Source organism: Pongo pygmaeus, chromosome 10 (assembly GCF_028885625.2).
Source record: "Pongo pygmaeus isolate AG05252 chromosome 10, NHGRI_mPonPyg2-v2.0_pri, whole genome shotgun sequence".
NCBI lineage: Eukaryota > Metazoa > Chordata > Mammalia > Primates > Hominidae > Pongo > Pongo pygmaeus.
In genome coordinates, this window is record NC_072383.2 from 56,381,557 (window position 1) to 56,402,532 (window position 20,976).

At 39.5% G+C, this 20,976-nt stretch overlaps 1 long non-coding RNA gene across 1 annotated transcript in view; it reads left to right on the forward strand.

Moving 5' to 3' along the window:
* Positions 1-1,234: 1,234 nt before the first annotated feature.
* LOC134740379 (uncharacterized) overlaps positions 1,235-20,976 on the forward strand; it is a 120,778-nt gene continuing 101,036 nt past the window's right edge. The window contains exons 1-2 of the long non-coding RNA XR_010127818.1: positions 1,235-1,354; positions 4,584-4,639. This is a non-coding gene — a long non-coding RNA (uncharacterized LOC134740379). The remainder of the gene's footprint in view (positions 1,355-4,583; positions 4,640-20,976) is intronic.

Here is a 20,976-nt window from a genome sequence, read left to right on the forward strand (position 1 = left end):
GGTATGAGCAAGACATTTCAGGATGAGATAATGCCAAGTCTGATTTTTCTCCAATTTGTGTAAATTCAACGGAAATTTCAGGCTGTTGCTTCGAGTAGGAATAAGCTCTAATTATCCTTTTGATTTTCATATCATTTTCAATAAGTCAGCAGTGCTATTGCGGTCAATCAACCGGAAATCAGGGAAAGAAATCTCACATTTTCTGTGCCTTCCTTATTGTTTTAAGTGTGCTTCTGAAATGCTTTATGATCATTGTCTTCAGAGTGTTTGTTAGTGCAGAGAAAAAAGGAGAGGATCTGGAATGGTTAAGCATACTGTTGTCTGTGATTTATCAAACCACACATGCAGACTTACTATTGAGGCAGAGACAATACCACCTAAACCAGCATGGGAGTTATTGTTTGATTTGATACTGAGCTTTTCTGTGTTTATTGGTCATCTTTGGTCTCATATGAAAAATTTATTCTATGTCTAAGGGAGCTCCAATATAAATAAACCCTAGAAATACATTTGTAGGAAGCTGTCCTCTAGAATAACTCAGTATTGCTCTCTGCATGGGGCATCACCTGCTGAATAAATCCAAAACCATCATCTGGGGAGTCACTCTATGTAAACTTCCTTGAGGTAAGCTGTGCTGTAGAGATAGGAACCTCTAATCATATTTCAAATACTAAATATACCAGTGTGCTTTTCTTTTAAAAAGAGGAATCCTATTCACTTGACTTTATATGTTTTTGAAAAAAAAAAAATGAACTATTTATTTGGAGAATACTTTAGAAACTAAGAGCAAGGAAAATACTCTGCTCCTAGATGAGTGCTTTTGCTTGTATGATCCTGCATTGACAGTGAACAATACAGTAGATGAATTACTGATTTATTTATTTAAAAGAGAATGCACTGGATTTAAAAACAGCTTGCCTGCAACAAGGAAATACGCCCCTTAAGGTTATTTAGTCCATTTATTGCTGATACTAATTAAACAATGACCTAGGCTTTTCACAGAGTGATTACTCTTAATGAAAAATTAACTATGGTCTTCTAGTAAAGATAGCACCCAAAACAAGTTGTACAGAGTGGTGTGACCTGACCTAGGATATCGCGTGTGAGTGCGACAGCTCCTGTAGATGGCAGTGGCGCACTTCCGCAAATGATTTGGCCTGGCGTTCTGGACCTGGGGATGAGGGATGCAAAGGATAAAAGCTGCAGCAAGAGCAGGCGTGCCCTCCAGCCAGCAAGTTAACTAAGCTGCTGGTTCACTACCGCACTTCATAGTCGCCCTCTAAATGATTTTTTTCTGAACTCAGCAAAAGTACAAAGTGTTCGTGCATGCACCCCAAATTGTCCTTTTGGTGAGGTAGGTTTTTATGTTTTATGCTTTCTATTTTTTGAATTTCAGAGTTATTTTGGAGATCTGACCTAAACATTCCTCTTCTTGAATTGCAAAAGCAATTAGCTTAGCTGCCTCACACTCTTAAAGAGAGAATAAAAATCTCCTAAATGGAGACGATCATAAACTACATCTATTATACAAGTCAATGCAGCACAATCCAAAATAAAGATCTGTCAGCATAAACTGTATAACCAGATTTCGTAGTCCTTAACTTTTTCTCTTGTTCGGATTGTTTTCCTTCTTTCCTTTTCTCTTAAGCCTTTTATTAAAAACTGTCCTCCGCTATGCTCACAGGAGCTACATGACTGAAATTGGAAAAGCAATCTAGCAATCACAGATTTAGGTAATTTTTAATGAAATTAAGGTATTATATCAGTTATTTTTGTCATTGTTTTGGACTTTGAAGCTCAATCAGGGTTATATTCTATTATAGAGGAATGGTTGTTCTGAAAGAATTTGTGGAGTTGTGCCAGTCATTTCAGGATGAATTTCCTCGCTCAGCTCCCCCAAATTTCCCATTCTTTCAGCAGCAAGAGGGAACACTGCATGCACAGTGTTAACTTCACACATTCCTGACATACTTGCTACATTAACAGAGCTATGTTCCAGGGAATTGAAATATCTGTTGTAACTGTAGGAAGGGCTTTCTTCCCATAACTTTTACCTTGTACCCAGAAAATGTATGTCAAGAATCAAGAAATGGCAAGTTTAGATATGGATGATGCATAGGAATCTGTTGTTGATATAGTTGGTATGGAAATTGTATAGGCAGAATTCTGCACATAGTAGGAATCATTTTGTTGAATAAATGAAAGCTAAAATGGAAGTAAAAATTAGAATAAACCCAGGGCAGAAGAAACAGTGACTAGTTTTCTGAAAGCTCAGGAAAATATAAAAAATATTTGAAAAAAAATGGAAATTTAAACCTTAGGAGGCCAAAAAGGTCCTGGGCTTATGCTCTTAGGTATAGGAAGAGGGCTAAAGAGGTGAGCAAAGAGCATGAGAAGATGGAGGCAAGTGCTATGGCTCATGCCTGTAATCCTAGTGACTCAGGAGACTGAGGCTGGAGGATCACTTGAGACCAGGAGTTTGAGACCACCCTGGACAGCATAGTGAGATCCCATCTCTAAAATAATAATAACAATAATAATAATAATAATGATAATAATAATAAAAAAAGTAGCTGTGTGTGGCTGATTCCTGTAATTCCAGACACTGCACTCTAGCCTGGACAAAGAATGTGATTCTCTCACAAAAAGAAAAAAAAGAAGATATGTTTGAAAAGATGAAGGGAAGGGCACGTCAATATGCATCAGAGGAGATTAGCAAAGAGCTAATGACCTCGTGCTACACTGAGTGGTTAAAAGAATATTAGGGAAGGGAATCTGGAAATTATGGAAGACAGGATGCAATTACACAACCAACAAATGAGGCCCAGAGGAGAGAAGGATCAAGATATACAAGGGTGGGGAATGATGTGTAACTTCATCAATTAGGTATCATAGCAGGTCTTCTATCATAAAGCCAATGCTTTCTTTTCAAGACTTCAGATGAAGGTGCATTTGTGTGGAGTAAGGGCCCATAAAAGGGAATAGTGCATTCTTTATTTTATGATAAAGAAACAAAAACCAAAACAAAATCACCCTCAATTGCTCTGATGTTCTGAAATAGATGATACTTTCTGTAAGCCAAAGGCCTGATTAAATTGGTACCAGTTTAGAATTGCTGACCAATAGGAAGCCAATTAAAAATTGCCAAGACCTCCCCCAAACCAGGTACAAGATTAAATTTCTTGTCTTCTTTGATCATTTTGTTGGTCATTGATGATGAAAACATTACTAATGTTGGTCATTGTCCTTACTGGTCATTGATGATGAAAACATGAACCCAGTAGAAAGCAAGAGCCCCTCAGTAACAGGTACATGACAATTGGAAATAGCCCATTTAATGCTACCATTTTGAAGGGTACAGCTTTTGATGCCATGACAGCTTTATATAGTATTTTTTAGACACTCTTTAACATTAAAAATTTTAAACTACTAAATATTGAGGTCACTTGGCATTCTAACCCCAACTGACCACCTCACTCAATATTTACCTAAGGCCCAAAGACAAGATGAGGCCTCAGAATGGAGTAAGCCTCAGGCATTGGGTAGACCCATTAAGGAGTGAGAGGTAGGGCAAAGAGGGAGTTAGAAATAGGGTGGGAGAAAGAATTGATTGATGAAGGGGTGGCCTGCCCCTCCACACCTATGGGCGTTTCTCGTCAGGTGGGACGAGAGACTGAGAAAAGAAAGAGACACAGAGACAGAGTATAGAGAAAGAAAAGTGGGCCCAGGGGACTGGCCACTCAGCATATGGAGGACCAGTGCCAGCACCGGTCTCTGAGTTCCCTCAGTATTTATTGATCATTATCTCTACCATCTCAGAGAGGGGGATGTGACAGGACAATAGGGTAATAGTGGGGAGAGGGTCAGCAGGAAAACATGTGAACAAATATCTCTGTATCATAAACAAGGTTAGAAAATGTGCTGTGCTTTGATGTGCACATACATAAACATACCTGGTGCATTAAAGAGTAGTATTGCCGCCAGCACGTCTCACCTCCAACCTTAAGGCGATTTTCTCCTATCTCAGTAGATGGAACATACAATCGAGTTTTACACCGAGACATTCCATTGCCCAGGGACGAGCAGGAGACAGATGCCTTCTTCTTATCTCAACTGCAAAGAGGCCTTCCTGTTTTACTAATCCTCCTCAGCACAGACCCTTTACGGGTGTCGGGCTGGAGGACGGTCAGGTCTTTCCCTTCCCACGAGGCCATAGTTCAGACTATCATATGGGGAGAAACCTTGGACAATACCTGTCTTTTCTAGGTAGAGGTCCCTGCGGCTTTCCGCAGTGTTTTGTGTCCCTGGGTACTTGAGATTAGGGAGTGGTGATGAATTTTAACAAGCATGCTGCCTTCAAGCATTTATTTAACAAAGCATGTCCTGCATAGTCCTAAATCATTAAACCTTGAGTCGACACAGCACATGTTTCTGCCAGCACAGGGTTGGGGGTAAGTTTACAGATTAACAGCATCTCAAGGCAGAAGAATTTTTCTTAGTACAGAGCAAAATGGAGTCTCTTATGTCTACTTCTTTCTACATAGACATGGTAACAGTCTGATCTCTCTTTCTTTTCCCCACAGATTGAGCCTCAGGATGGAATAACTGTGAGATGTGTTTGTTGCATTCACATATACAGGTATGTCAAATGACTGACTAAAAAAGATCAGTCTAAATGTCCTGCTTTGTTATAGGATATTTTAGGTTGGCCTCAGTGGGATAATTCATGTTGTGCCAGGCCATTTTATGCTTGAGTTTAAACTAACTTTCATGATGGATAACTTAAGTTTGTATTTTTTTTTAGCATTCTACGTTTTCCTCCTCCCCTCTTTTCTTCTTTCTTTCCTTTGCCTTCCTTCATGCTTCCCTTTTTTCCATCTCTTACTTCCTTTTAAATGATTTCCTTCCCTTCTTCCTTTCTCCTCTGTCTCCTTTCATTCTTTCCTCCTTCCTTCCCTCATTAAGTCCCTTCTTCCTTTTCTTCTCTCTTCCCTCCTCTCTTTCCTTCTCTCCTGTTTTCTTCTTAATTTTCTTTTTTTCTCTCTCCCTCATTCCTCTTAATTTCTTTCCTTACTACTTTCTTTTCTTCCTCAGTTTCTTCTTTCCTTCTTTCCTCCCTCATTCTTTCTCCTTTTTCCTCTCTTCCTTTCATTCAACTTTTATTAATTGCACACTATGTGTTAGGCACTTTGCTAAGCACTCAAGAAAAATTTACATCCTTGGAGAAATATTAAAAGGTGGAGTGATGGGCAGATTGAATTTTTAGATGAGTCAAAGAATTTCTTTGCAATCCATCACACCCTATTTATTCCACACATTTAAGAAAAGTCATTTAAAAGATAATCATCATTTAGGATCTCCACAAAAGTTTTTCCACTTATAGTAATGGAACAAATACTATTTATATTTAGAGTTAATAATTACACACAGGGATTAAAGTTATTGTCTTGTGATCTCTCATTTGTGTGTTCCCAAGGTTTCAGTGGAGGTGAGAAAGTCTAAAATAGGAAGTCATAAGCCAAAAAAAAAAAAAATCCTTGAGGAGCCTTTGTGCTTGATCTCGTGGCTTAATGTAGGGTAATAAGCTTTTAGGAGTACAGATTTTCTCAAAAGTTAATTTAAAAGAAAAAAGTAAAGCCCGTTGCCATTCTGGAAGCCTAGCCTCTATGCAATCTGAAAATCACAAAGCCCAAACATTACATTTAATCCTCAGATATTTCATGACTATTAAAATATTTACAAAGAAATATCTGATTAGTTCTTACTTTAAAACTTTTGTACTCCTATCATTTTTACCAGCCATCCTAATTGTCTGGGTTATTTTTCAGTGAAAGGCTTGGAGCTGGGTACAACCGGTCTATTCTGTCATGCCACCAACCCAGTCAAGCTGCTGTTACACCACTTCTAAGTAGCAATGATAGTAACCACTGTTCATATCATGGCATGTGAAGCCCTTTCACATATATTAACTCACTTAATACCTAAAGAAGTCCTGTGGGGTGGGTATTATTACAGATAATTTTATAGAGTATGTAACTAACCTAAGCTCACACAGGTCAACAGAGGTGCTGGACCTTGACCACAGATCTACTCTAAGTCAGTGTGGTATTTTCAAATGGGATTCCTACCCCTCACTGGTTTGAATATTGACAACTCCAGGATGAACGTTACTATGGCATGTCATTTAAGTCCATTAAACACATTATAAATGCACTCATAGATCTATGTGGTGTTCTCTTTGCTGCCATCCTGTTTCTGGGCCCATCCTGGGAGCCACAACCTATCCAGAGTCTTAGGCTTCCTGCCCGCTCCCTGGGCCAGCACCTTCAGAGTCATTCTCAGTTTTGGTCTCTGAGTTCCAGCATCATTTTACTAGCTGCCTTAAAACATGAAGACTTTAAGACCTGCCTGTTTTATACACCTGGTGAGTATCATCATCCATATATCCTTAAGATGATCCAGAAGAATGGAAACTAAGTCTAAGAGACCAGCAGAGTATTGGGAGGCAAGGGTCAAAATTTGAAGACTTGATGTTGAAATGTTCTCATTTATTCTCCTAGTGGCCATTTAGTGTTTCTTTTGGTGGTTACACAAAAACCATATAAGACTTGCTTAATTTAGCTACCTTCCGTTAAGATGATTCCATACATACTGAGATGATACCAAGGCCAAGGAATTATTTTAGTTAGTTTCACAATACACTAGTTAATCATTTTGCCTGGAAAAAGCTCCTTATTCTAAAGCATAATCATACAATAGCTTTTTCAACAAAATTTAATGAAAACTTTTGTCTAGAGGCTTTGGTACCCATGGGTACCCATATCTATTAAGGATCAGTTTATTCCTGAATATAATAATGAATGAATATTAAAATTAATTTCTCCCTAATGTGACATATTTTACATCTTCAGATAGACCATAAAGTAAATTTTGCTATGTAGCTCCAATCATTTGCTCATTTATTAAAGATTTATTGTGCACTTGCTAGGTTCAGGGTTTTAGGCCATGCCCCGGAGATATGAAGATGAACCAAACCAGCTCTTCCTTCTAGGAGTTCATAGTCTAATTGGTAGGAGATGGATTATCAGGGAATAAACACAGATGTGCTGTCACTCACTAGTATGTGACCTGGAACAGACTTTGATGGGATGCTTTATAGTAACCTTCATGTTGGGGGACAATTCTCCATGGATCTCTCTGCATGTCTTGTTAGCAGAAGCAATGACAACCTTTTGCTGTGAATTATCTTTTCAAGGATGTTTTGTGGAGGGAGAACAGCTTTGGAAGATAGAGATAGTGTTTTTCTATGGAGCAGAGAGCAGATTTGCTTACTTTCCATAATAATAATGTGTCCTTCTGGGGCAAAGTTCAGGGTAGGTTTGCTGGCAGTACATTATAAAGTAATTGGATTCCTAAGCCCAGGATTCCTCAGCTGTGTAACACAAACTCACTGCATACTCAGCATCTACCTCAACTGCACCACATCATCTCCATGCAGCTGGAGGGCTGGGATGGAGAAGGTGACTGGTGTGAACATGAAGCTCATGATGCTTACCATGCTATGAATTATGAGTTATACACTTTGTCACTGAACCAAGAGTCTCGATTTTTCTGCCCCAGGGCCTATGAAACTGTAGCTGGTTAACTTCTTAACTTATACATAGGGAAAAACCTCAGACCTTTAACAGTTCCTGACATTTCAATCTCTGAATTTGGAATACATTCAAATATCATAATTTTTCTAAGAGAACCTGCTGGAGAACTATACTGTCTAACTTTCCATTTGTGCCTCATTTTTGGTTGTGAGTGACTGTGTCTTCATCTTTGCCCATGTGAAATGAAAGTCTGGGCTGCTGAACTTATCTAAATGGACTCTATGCTCTTTCCTGAAGAGCTGGGCTGTAAAACAAACATTTGGAAAGGGAAATTGAATCACATTGTAGTCAAATAACTGCAATGTTCTCATTTGTTAATGGTCAGAGTAATTTGTAATTTAGTCTATAGTATCATAAGAAATATCTGCCTTTATTCTACTCAGAGGTAGAGAATGACAAATTAAATAAATAAAATGTGAGTGCGTTAAAACAAAGGAGTAAAAAAAATAACAAAACATTGCTTTCACCTTATTATTAATGTACAACTCAGGAAAATAACATTGATTTTTAAAAATCAAGTGTAATAGAACAATAGCAGATTCTGGAAATCAGTGGTCATTTGCAACTCACCAAGAATACTGGGCTTTATTTCTTTATTTGAGCCAACACCAGAGTATATGTCAAGTTTCATATATCCTCATGTAGAACATATGAAAAATCTTGCATTTTCATAAAAATTACAGTCTTTTTAGGTATTTTAGGTAAAAAATGTGGCTCTGACCAGTGCACAGAAAAGACACGCTGATTAGGACAGACAGACCAGTCATATCATTTATTTAATTACTAAAGAAAGCAACATAATGCATACACTTTAGTAAACTAAATGACTCCAGGAGACCAAGAAGAAGAAATAAGGAAATAGTGGTGAAGCAGAGGGCACTGACATTGGTTGCTAATTGTTGTATGTCCTATGGAGATAAATAGAGATGGCCCCAATCTCTGCATTTTCAACCAGCACTGCTGATATTGTGGCTTTTCTGAAAAAGCTCTACAATCAGTTTCAGCTGGGGAATTGGCCCCACTATTTCTGTAGTTTCCTATGATAGAGATTTTGTTTCCAAACGCAGTGAACTGGAACTAATGAAAGGGGAGCCTCAGTGACTCCCTTTGTGCATCTAGCCCAAGACCCTTGACTAGGAACAGGCCAAAGGACTCTTTTGGCTTCTTTCCCCAGGGCCAAACCTGCATCTTCAACAGGAGTTTTATTATCTTTTGTGTGGTCCAAAAGATTAATCCAAGGGAAAGAAAGTTCTGCTTGCAGCCTTCAACAAAGTAGACTCCAGTCACCTATTCTAAGCTTCTTTTTCTCTGTTCTCCCTTGAACTCTTGGGACTTGGGGAACAGAAGGAAGAATATTTTTCTTTCTGGAGAATCTGTACAATTGGCTCATAGTCCACCTGCTCCAAGGGAAGAGGTAAAATAGAGAAAAAGCAATAGAAACTAAACCAAAAGGAAGAAGTAAGTATCCAAGATAGAGAAAAATGAAGCCAGGGAGAGAGAGACAAAGGCAGGGAGGGAGAATGAGAGAAAGGAGGTTTGGGGAAAGAGACAGAGAGACAGAGAGAGAGAGAAACACACACACACACACACACACACACACACACAGAGGCACATACAGAGACAGAGAGACAGAGAGAGAGACAGAGACACACATGTGCGTACACACACACAGAGAGACAGAGACAGAGAGAGACAAAGAGACAGACACACACGTGTGTGTATACACACACACACACACACACACACAGAGAAACAGAAACTGCTTATTTCACTGAAAACTTCACTCCCTAGTATTATGATCCAATTGGATGTCCTTGATTTGTGCTAGACAATCTGCCTTTTGTGTGCCATATCTGAATCTTGAGCTCCTCCTGCAGAAAACTACTTAATCCAATGATTTATCTGAGAGGTTACTGTTCCCCTTAAAGGACAAGGTAATCACAGGGTGAGATGTCTTGTATATGCCTTTGAAAAAGCACTGCTACATCATCATCATTGCTTTTGTATATCATCTAGACCTAGGTAGTGAGCAGTTCATATTTCCAAGTCACTTCATAAATAACTTTTAATCATTTTCTTCAGAAGCCGCCAAAACATAACAGAATATTCTTTTAATTAAACGTAACCCAGGACAAGATACTGCCTTTATTATATAATCAGGCAAACTCTTCGGCTCCTTATATCCCATTATTAAGTTAATCCTTTGTTCTCATGGAGAAATCAACCCCTTCCCTAAAAAATGAATCTCTTCTTGTTCCCCCAAAGAAATTAGTGAACTCAAGGATGTAAGAAAGTAATTCAAAATAATTTTTTTTCAATTTTCCTTTTTCTTATTTTTCTCAATATCCATGAAACGGGCTTCTCTCAGCAGCCTGGTTGGAATCTCATTCTCATCTTTGGCGCTTTCTGCCTGGGGCACCCATGAGTGCATCTGTAGTTCCTTCTGAATCTCTGAAAGTAGATTAATTTTACTCCAACTGTTTCATGTACTTCGCTTTTCCAAAGTTCCACAGGGGCAACAAGATACAGAGGACTGCCTCAGTGCAAAGTCCATACCTGCAACATTTGGGAAACTCAAGTACATTTCCTAAAAACATGTGGCCATGCACTAATTTACAATATAGGCCTGAATTCCCATAAATCAAAGCTTTTCCCAGGCAAAGGTAATTTTTCCGGGATCCATTACATGTTACATTCTAATCTGTGGTTCTCAACCCTGGCCATACATTGAAATTACGTGGGGGGTTTCTAAAAAATATTGCCTTCCAGGCCTCACCTCAAACCAGCTAGATATATGGGAGTGGGACCCAGATATTGATACTTTTTAAAGTTTGGAAAAGTCACTGATGGAAGTACAACCTTAATCTATTTCCAGCTGTAAATTATAACAGATTAAATTATCTAGGGAAAAGGGATACGCTGAAAAAGGAGAGGGAGAAGTAGGGAACTCATGATTTCAACTCTTCTAGGGTCCCCTTAAATCCATGACAGTTACCCAGGATCCACTGCCTGCAAACTTAGAAATTAAAACTTATTTTGGATAAGCTTCCAATGAAGAAGTTCCTTGTACACTAAACTTCTTATATTCCCAAAGGGAAAACAAGCCTTAAAGAGCCCCATGTTGCTAGGGAGTCCAGTGCAGTGAAGGCCAGGTCTGGCTGAGCAGTCAGGTCCCTGGGCTTCTCCCCTTATTATATTATTTTTCAGAGAAGGAGAAAAGAAAACAAAAAATAAAACTAAGTGTGGTGGGATTTATTAATAAATGAAATGTGTTAATAAAAGATATTTGTCAGAGGAAGAAAATGGTAAAATCTTTCCTTCCTTAAAAGTTTGCATTTAAAGTTGAAATGGTTTCCATGCTTAATGAAAACTGTCTTATCTTTCTTAGCTATGTTTTTTTTTTTTGAGACAGAGTCTGGCTCTGTCACCCAGGCTACAGTGCAGTGGAACAATCTTTGTTCACTGCAGCCTCCAACTCCTGGGCTTAAGTGATCCTCCAATCTCAGCCTCCTGAGTAGCTGGGACTACAGGTACGTGCCACCATGCTTGGCTAATTTATTTATTTATTTATATTTTTTGTAGAGATGGGGCCTTGCCACGTTGCCTAGGCTGGTCTTGAACTCTTGGACTCAAGCAATCTGCCCGCCTCAGCCTCCCAAAGTGCTGGGATTGCAGGTGTGAGCCACTGTGCCTGGTCTGTCTTATTGTCTTATACATCAAAACAAATAATGCACAAACATACAAAAATATTCACCTTTGAATCCCATGCCTTCCCAAGATTACTGGCAATATTATCCACTCTTTTATGTTGGTTCAGAAACAGGACTTTGTGCTCTTTCTTACTGACAGAGAACTACACTAGTGGGGTTCACTTGCCTCATGTGCTGGGAGAAGAAACGTAGAAGGCCCTCCTCAAAATGTCTCAAGGCCTCTGTGCGGGGCCATGTTCATCACAAAGTTTACATGTGGATTCCAAATGTCTTACTGTGACTACCAATAACACCCTTTCATGAGTTGGAAACTTCCTATGATTGCAGAAAAGATGAGGTAAAACAATCATTTCTCACCCTTTCCTTTCAAGAGAAATGGCTCAGCAGTTGCAAAATTCATTCCTGCACAACTATGGGCCTGTAATACCTCTGACTGGTTTGGTAGATTTATCTGCTGACAGACCATAATTGAGGAAAATGTTGATTAATTGATCTCTGACTGGCTTGTGAGGTGCTATATAGCAATAAGGAATATGTGGTATGTAGATCAGCTTTTAATTATTTTTGTTTAGGTTCCTGTCAGGTGAAATAAGTGACTAGGCAGTATTATCATTGATCTGTGGCACTGGAAGAAATAGTTCACAATACATGCTGAAGATTTAGAAATGGTTCATCCTACAAGTTTAGAATGCATCTTTGCCTTGTAAAGCTTTGACCTATGTAAAATCCAGATTATGCTAACAAGTTCAATTTGTGCAAAGCTTTGCAGCTTACAAATCATTTTCTCATGCATCATCCTATTTGACCCTCATGACAAATCTGAGAGGTAGGGCGGGCAGGTGTTACTATTCCTCCTTTACGAGCAAAGACAGTAAGGCTAAGAGATTTCCCCCATCCCCACCCCAAGTAATAACACCTTATTTTAATCTGCAGAGTATGGAAAGCAAAGGAAAATTAGAAATTATTTAGCAAATTCTAGCTGGTTAAGCATGTGGAAGGCATTAATCACCACCCCAAACAACATCATACTCATCAATATTGTTTCTTACCATTAAATGTGCTGAAATAGAAATTGCTATTTTGACAATGTGAAGTATTATTACAAGGATTTGAGTTTGCTAAAAGGCCTTATCTCCTTCAATTTGATTACTGTGTACAGGAAAAGCTCAAGATAATAACCCATTAACCACAGTTATTAAAGGTTTTCCCACTGTATTTACAAAACTCATGAAAAAAAAATCGTTATTGACAGAACCAGCCAAAAATTAGTACGGATCCTTGACACTCAGGGAGACAGAGGTCGAATATAGAATATTAATATTGAACAACATGTGTACTATACAATCAAAGAAGAATTACTGAGCATTTTCATGCCCAGAAGTATGCTGAGTGCCGTGGGAATTTAAAACAAGCTCCTCACCCAGAGAGTTTACAATCTAGTTAGGTGTTTACCATTGAATAATCTATGCAGATCCCATTCTTTAATGAGAAGCAAAGAGCCGGGAGCATATGGAACAATAAATGCTCTGGTAATATTAAAGACGATAACAAGCAGAAGTAAAGACAGTTTTTTCCTGCCCTGTTTTCCTGGGCTAATTTGTCAGAGCATCGTAGTCTGAACAAAAACTGTGCCAATAGGAATCTGTACTAAGAAAGCAATATTTTCATCCTTTTTAATGTCAGTCTGCAAGCAAAAGTGACAACTGGTATCATTCAATGAAAGGTCAAGGAAAAAAGCATGCAGCTGAATTTGTTTAGGGCTTACCTTATCTTTCTTTGATAAACAAAACAATTGACCTAAGTCTCATAACCTGAGGCTCTTCACGTCTTACTGAACTGCAGTCATGAAGTTGAAGATGATTATAATGATTATTTTGTCTTCATGCCCTTCTCTCTGAAGTAGCTGCAGAGTTTTCAAAGACAAGCATGATTTCCAAAAGAGGATCAGTTTCCTTTTCATTAGAAAATGCATAGTTTTGTCTTTTTGCAGAAATTGAAAAAGATTAATAATTGGAGTGGTTCAGAAATAAGAATTACCACCTTGGAAGGAAAAAGAGATAAAGGAATCCATAGTAGGGAAGGGAGATTTGACATGACTGTGATGTCCAAGCTACCCACAGAATCAAGGGTTGCTAGAAGGGTAATTACAGTTTTGGTTCCCTTAGCAATAATTAAAGGATTAGTGGTCCCAGGGAGGACAAAAGAGACAGTGTCAATAGAGTAAAAAACGCTTTCTTCGATACCAACAGACATTGACAAATAGCTCTTGTCTAGAAAGCAAGATTTTGTTCTGAGTCCTAGTATCCCTGGCCCCAGTACCTCCATTCTGCCCACCCATTTGCATCAGATGTGGCTGAGATCCCTGCTCCTTCTTCCTACCCTTCATTGGATCCTCCACCTTTCTTCAGGATGTTTATGGATACTTACTGCTTTTGCTTCTGTCCCCATTGTACTGAATAACTCTCGAGGGAAGCATAATGGTAGACAGAAACTAGATGGCCAGCAAGGAGCTCAACAGGGCCATGGTGTGGTTGAGTGCATTACAGATAGAGCTGGGGAGACCTTGACTTTTTCTAGAGGTAGGGAGATAATAAAAACCTGCAGGGACAACAGAGGATGGTGCCTAGCTCACCCACCTGATAGGAAACACCAGGTAGGGCTGATAGGAGCAGTCAGCACAGACCCAAAATTCAGTGTTGAAAGCCAGTGGAAAGGCAAGACTCTCAGTCATGGTCAAATGGCTTGTATTAAACTAACCCATTATAGATGATGCAGAGAGACCACAAGCTAGCAAGAACTGAAGGGGATTTAACTCTGTAAGAAGAAAACCACACTGGGTGAAATTCACATACATAAGGCTCTTTCTCTGAAGGTGCTTCTTCCTGTCCTCAGGACGCTTTTGAGAAAGTCACAGTCTTGTTGATCTGAAAAAATAGAGGGCAAAATTTAGAACTGTGGGGTGGCTGGAAATTGAGGCAAAATATCTCTGAAAGGAAGGAGCCAAACAATCTGGAAAACTTATCCTATTATCGATTTCAGAACTTTTTATTAAGCTACAACAATTAAGACAGGAGGGTAGTAGCAGCATGAGGAGAGAACAAGAAAGAAATGGAACAGCATAGAGAGGATAGAAATACATCCATATATGCATATAATCAATCGATTTTTTAAACCATAGACCAAAGTAATTTAGTTTAATGGGAAAAAGATAGTTATTTTAAAAAAACGTATTGGAACAGCTGAATAAACATATGAAAAAAATGAACCTCAATCTTTACTTCATATTACACACAAAAAACAAATTTGAAGTGGATGGAAGATTTAATTAATTTCTAAAAGTTTAAAGGTTTTAGGAGAAAATGTGGAATATTTTTGTAACCTCAGGAAAAGACAAATATCTATTCTTTATCAATACGGACTCTTGACTCTTTATCTTAATGATATAGAATTCATTAAGCCAATATTCAATTTGATGTTCAGTTATCATATTTGACCAGAGGGAACCCCTAAAACAGAATTCCGTATGTTTTTTGACATATCCCCATTGTTCCTTGAGTGCTTCTTCATTTTCTGACACAACAAAATATTCCAGACTTGTTTACTACTTTTCTTCCCTAAGTTCTAGAATTAGCTATTTCTTTAAGAACCTCTGGCTCCTTTTAGCAAAGGAATGGTATAAAAACAAGATCTGGGTCCTTACTCTGCCCAGATAAACAGTTGTTGTATTTGATTTCATGGTTGGTGGGACAAGGGATATGGATATCCATTGGAGGATGTCCACTGGAGAACATTTGCCCTTCTCACATGAAAGGCATGGTGTGAGCAAAGACTGGCAGGAGTGTAGTTTCCTCTGGAGACAGTGAGGATATCAGATTGGTGGGTGAGTGGCGGAGAAAGCTGGACAGGGTGATGGGAATAGTTCTAACTGAAAGACATGAGGATTTCCTGTTAAGCAGCCAGCTCCCCTTGCCTTCACCTGGACACAAGACTGACCATGGAAGAGAGTGGTTGGCTGCCCATTCATTTTTAGCAGAGTGAGTTGTTCAGCTAGAGTTCTGAGGCATGCTGAGAACAGAAAACTCTCAACTTGATATCCTTCCAAAGACAACTCCATGGTTTCTAGGTTAGGAACTGAATGCTCAGAATTGGGAATTCATTTTCTCGAGGTCAGTAACATATCTTCAAATTCTCATTTGACAGTCTCCATGGCACTCCAAATCAAGTTAGAATTAATTTGAAACTCATTTCTCTTTCAGGTCTAGGTCTGATAATTTTCATTCATTTCTTTCATGGACATGGTGACTCTTTTCTTGCCATCCTTAAGGAGAAAAGCCATAGACACTATGAAATCTTTGAGGTTTGAAGTGAGAACTAGGAGATTCAGGCTTGAAGATGAACTAGAATTGGAGAGAGGGTAGGGGAAATATGGAAGGCCCTCTTATTGCAAGTTTTAGGAGCTACTAAAGCATAGGCTTTAGATTATTTTGATAGTGATGTCACTATTGACATGCAAACCAAGAATTAACTCGTAACAGGACCCACTAGAATGAGCACTTATTGAACATTGCATGCACTACACATTATGCTAAATGTTTTACATGTGGTTTTTCATTTACTCTTCCTAGCAACCTTGTAAAGTAGGTGTTGCTATATGAGTTTTATACTTGCAGAAACCAAGGCTTATAAGGTTGTTTTAGGTTCAGTTCTGCTGGGAATATATTCCGTGATTTGTGTGCAGAAGATTCATTGAGTAGTGCTGAGAAGCATTTGTAAAGGAGTGAGGAAAACATGGCTGAGCAGAGGAACAAGTTGAATTGAAATGATGTGGCTGAGGCCTCAGCTTCTCCCAAGGACAGCTGGTGGTAGGATGACCTTTCAGAGTTCTGCCATGTCAAGGCAAGGGTGCTGGCCCTTTGAAACCTTTCTTCAATTAGTCTTTGGATATCAGCTGACCCTGAAGAGGGGCAGCTTAATTTGGATGAGGACAATTCCTAAATCTGTCATCAGCATGCATTCTCAGAAGCTAGGGGAATGAGTGCTTCAGTCTTAAAGTAAGGGGTCTAGATGGGACATCACACCATCTGCCACAGTTTATTATTTGGATCCATTGGTTTTATATACTAAGATCTCCACATCTGGGAACAACTACTTCCCCGAAATTCTGATTGTTTTTGTATCCTTATGAAAGTTAAAGGAGGAAGATTCATGGGACCAACTCAGCCTCTTGCCACAGAAGCTTCTGAAACTCACTACTGATACTCTTCTTCTTCCTGTAGTACTCATTTTAGATTCTCCTTGTCCATGGTTAATACTACTGCAATTTTACATGGCTTACTTGGCAGGGTGACCCATATCCTCATCCTTCAGGGCTCTGAGCTCTTGGTTCTCATAGCTTTCTCAGGCTATGGGTGCTATACATCTCTGTTTTCCATTGAAATTGGGTAGGTAAGTACCAAGAAATGCCCAGTGGATTATTTGGGTTCCAATCATATTATTCCTTGCCCTCATTGTATAAAAGCAGTCCTGCTTCCTCCTTATAATCAGGGTTAGTTACTCTTGCCCATTTAATGACCCTTTTCCTTGCCTACTGGTCTCTTGGCACTGAAGACTCAAAGAAACTGTGTGGCAGCTGCAGCTTAATGTTAAATAGGGATCTACCCAAGTCTCCCGATAGAATCATTCCCATTCTGGGAACGTACTTCTAGATGCACACAGCCTAAAGCTTCAGTGTTTGAAAGTACAAATTTTTCAGGCATATCACCTAGAATAATTGTATGAGGGCTCTCTACTACCTCCCTGCCATGCTTCCTGGACCTATGGGACTACGAAACCATATGACGGTGATTGTTTTAAGGTAGGTACTACATCCTGGAAGATGCTCACCCTTCTCACTGAGCATCATCTCCAAGGTGGTGCCTCAGCAGTGCCTCCCCAAGGCTGTTCTGTTGCTCTATCATGCCTGCAGCTGCTGTAAAGTGGGTCCTTTGTTCCAAAGGGATGTCATGCAGTATCCCCTGTCAGAGGAACAAACACGTATAAGCCTTCAGATAGTCTGCTTGGCAAGGTCCTGTGGTTCAAAAGGGTAAATCCATACTCCAAAACAGGACACCCTGTCTGGGAGCATAGAAGGGAATTTTCCCCACTCAGTGAGGGCAGTGACATTTTGATGGAAGGAAGGATAATGGGGTGGCAAGTTGAGTCCCAGAAACAGCAATAATAAGTCTTGAGAAGAAATCTAGGGTAGATGCTGCGGAAGCAGGAGCCGTCCAGGGATGGCATCATGTTAGGTCATTAGATGGCAGACAGCAAGGCTCCTACAGCAAGGGAAGGTTGGGGGCTCCACAGAGAACGCATGGTTGGAGTAGGGATTTGAGTTAACCTGCCTTGGAAAGAGAGAAGCCCCAGCCATTCCCCTCCAGTCAGAGATGAAGCCTATTTTTGTTAGCATTGTTAGTGATATTAGTCACATCCCTTGATTGTTTGCCTCTACTTCTTCAGGGCTTCAGAATCACGAGTTACACAACTTTTATTACTTAAGTACAGTCTTAATAGTGGTGGTGGTGGGGTCAGGGATGAAGAAAGAGTCAGATCCTTTGTGTGGCTATGGGTCTGTGGTGAAGATTCAGAGAAACTTTGCCCATTTTACTTGTACTTCAGTTTCCAGAGTTTGAAAAATCACAGGGAAATCAATCAGATGCGATCTGATATGTTGAAAGGTCTGATTCTAACACAAATATTTTCAGAAGGAACATGGGAAATGTCAAAAATTGTCAGCTCAGTGAATATCTTTTGGTGATAATACTTTCCAGCAGTAAATTTCCACTGGTTCTCTCTCTTATTGTCAGTTGAACAAAGCCCTTGCATGCTTTGCTGGTTTCTAACTAATGAGTTAGCTTTGCTCTTTTAAAACAGTAATATATAATAGAGAGTATCCACTGAGTCAATAAACCTTTAATCGGAAGTGTCTTAATGACAAACAGCAGAGAATCACATGAAATAAGGTTAAAGGCTCTTAAATTGAATCATAGTTCTGGTGTTGAACATTTCCACAGGCATACAAAAATAATGAAAGGGATCATGTCATATTTGTTGTGCCTAAGGAAGTACAAAGATATTTGTTCCATACTTCCTCGTTAGAATTTTAAAGTCAAATGACTTAAAAATCATTTTTGAAATAAAGGCATTTAATTATACAATTTTTTTTTTTTTTTTTTTTTTTTTTGAGACAGAATCTCGCTCTGTTGCCCTGACTGGAGTGCAGTGGCGCGATCTCGGCTAACTGCAAGCTCCGCCTCCCGGGTTCACGCCATTCTCCTGCCTCAGCCTCCCAAGTAGCTGGGACTACAGGCGCCCGCCACCAGGCCCGGCTAATTTTTTGTATTTTTAGTAGAGACGGGGTTTCACTGTGGTCTCGATCTCCTGACCTCGTGATCCGCCCGCCTTGGCTTCCCAAAGTGCTGGGATTACAGGCGTGAGCCACCACGCCCAGGCTTAATTATACAATTTTTAATACTGGAAATGGTGGGGTTGAAATGCATTTTTTTTTTTTTTAAAAAAAGCTCTAATTACTAAACTAATTTCTGAGTACCTATATGGTTTCTTTGATAGTTATTTTAATGTTTTTGTAATAAGCACACTGGTATCTTGTCTAAGACAGAGTTTTATTTAGAAAATACATTTAAAAAATTTTCTCAAATATTTGGTAATGTTAAAGCAAAATATCCTGTCCTTTCCAGTCTGTCTTCATTCTGTGGGTACATGTAGGCTTTAAAAAACTTGTTGGATCTGGCCGGGCGCGGTGGCTCACGCCTGTAATCGCAGCACTTTGGGAGCCCAAGGCAGGCGGATCACGAGGTGGGGAGATCGAGACCATCCTGGCTAACACGGTGAAACCCCGTCTACTACTAACAATACAAAAAATGAGCCGGGCACCGTGGCGGGCGCCGATAGTCCCAGCTACTCGGGAGGCTGAGGCGGGAGAATGGCGTGAACCCGGGAGGCGGAGCTTGCAGTGAGCCGAGATAGCACCACTGCACTCCGGCCTGGGCGAAAGAGCTAGACTCCATCTCAAAAAAACAAAACAAAAAAAAACTTGTTGGATCTAATGGTATTCTACCATTGCAAGACACCTAGAGATTTTATACCTTGCATGTTAATTAGTTCAAGCATCAATATTAAAACTCTGTGTTGTCATTTCTCCCCTGTTGGCACTCTGGTTAGTCTCTTTCAGACAGACATTTTTCTGATAGTCTGTACCTGTCTAAACTGCTCATTGACACATTTCCTTGAAATGTGGGAAAGTTGGCCAAGTCACAGTAGCACATTAGTTAAGACAAATACAGGTTTTATGACTGCTTGTCATAAAGTTCAAAGACTTTCTTTTAATCTCAAAACCACCTACTGACCAGTCTCCTTGCTAATCTCTCTTATTCTTTATTCTCTGTACTAACGTAAGAACCAGCTTTCCAAAGCACAAGTCTAAACCAAAATCTCTAAAGCCTCTGAGAGAAGTATTTTGATATTGCTGTATTTTCAAATGCATTTTGATATTGTTTGCATGATACTTTCCTGGGAAAAGGCTAATTGAAACACCAAAAACAAGTAGACGATGCTGCCTGAGCATTTTATAGCTCAGCATGTTCTAGTTCTTTCTGCTCTCCTACTGAGGTAAAATCCCAGAAATTCAGGGGCATGTTCAATGCTTCACAAGCTTTCAAAAGAGAACTTATGCCAATTTTTCATGAGTGAGTTAGAGAAGATCTGCAATAGGAGGCCCCATAAGAAACTCAGTCCAAGTGCTCTCTTAGATCATCTGAACAGTTGAACCTCTTTTGAAAGATGGGACTAAGGTCAGGGAAGTTGACCTCTAGCTCCTAAACCACTTCTTCATCTCTAGTAGGGATGAAAGAGAAATCCGTAAGGTTAGTGTCAGGTAGGCTGATGGTAAACAGCCTGCCTGTCCTTGAAGAGTGAATAAAAGTGCCTCCCTCACCCAAGTGGTTAAGGGCGAGAGGACTGAGTGGGCCACTGTCATTGAAGAACTGAAACATAACTTCATATTGAGTCTTAGGGTAAAACCTGAGGGAGTTGAGGCAATTCCTGTCAGATACTGAGATCTCCAGAGATATGACCTTATTTGGAAATAGGGTTTTTGCAGATATAATTAATTAAGACAGGGTCATACTAGATTAGGGTGGGCCCTAAATCCAGTGACTGGTATATTTATAGAAGGCCACATGAACATACAGAGACAGAGACCCACCAGAAAGGAGACCGTGTGACAACAGAGTGGGAGATTGGAGTGATGTATCTGCAAGCCAAGTGACTGCCAGCACCAGAAGCTCAGAAGAGAACAGGAAGGTCACTTCCCTTGAGCCTTCAGAGAGCGGATGGTCCTGATGACATATTGATTTTGGGCTTCTGGTCTCTCAAACTGTGAAAGAATAAATTTCTGCCATTTATTTATTTATTTTTAAGAAGTCATGGTACAAAACACTTAACATTAATCTTCTTAACAAATTTTTAGGTGTATAGTATTATTAACTATAAACACAATGTTGTTCAGCAGTCTTCTAGAATTTTTTCATCTTGTGTGATTGCATCACCATACC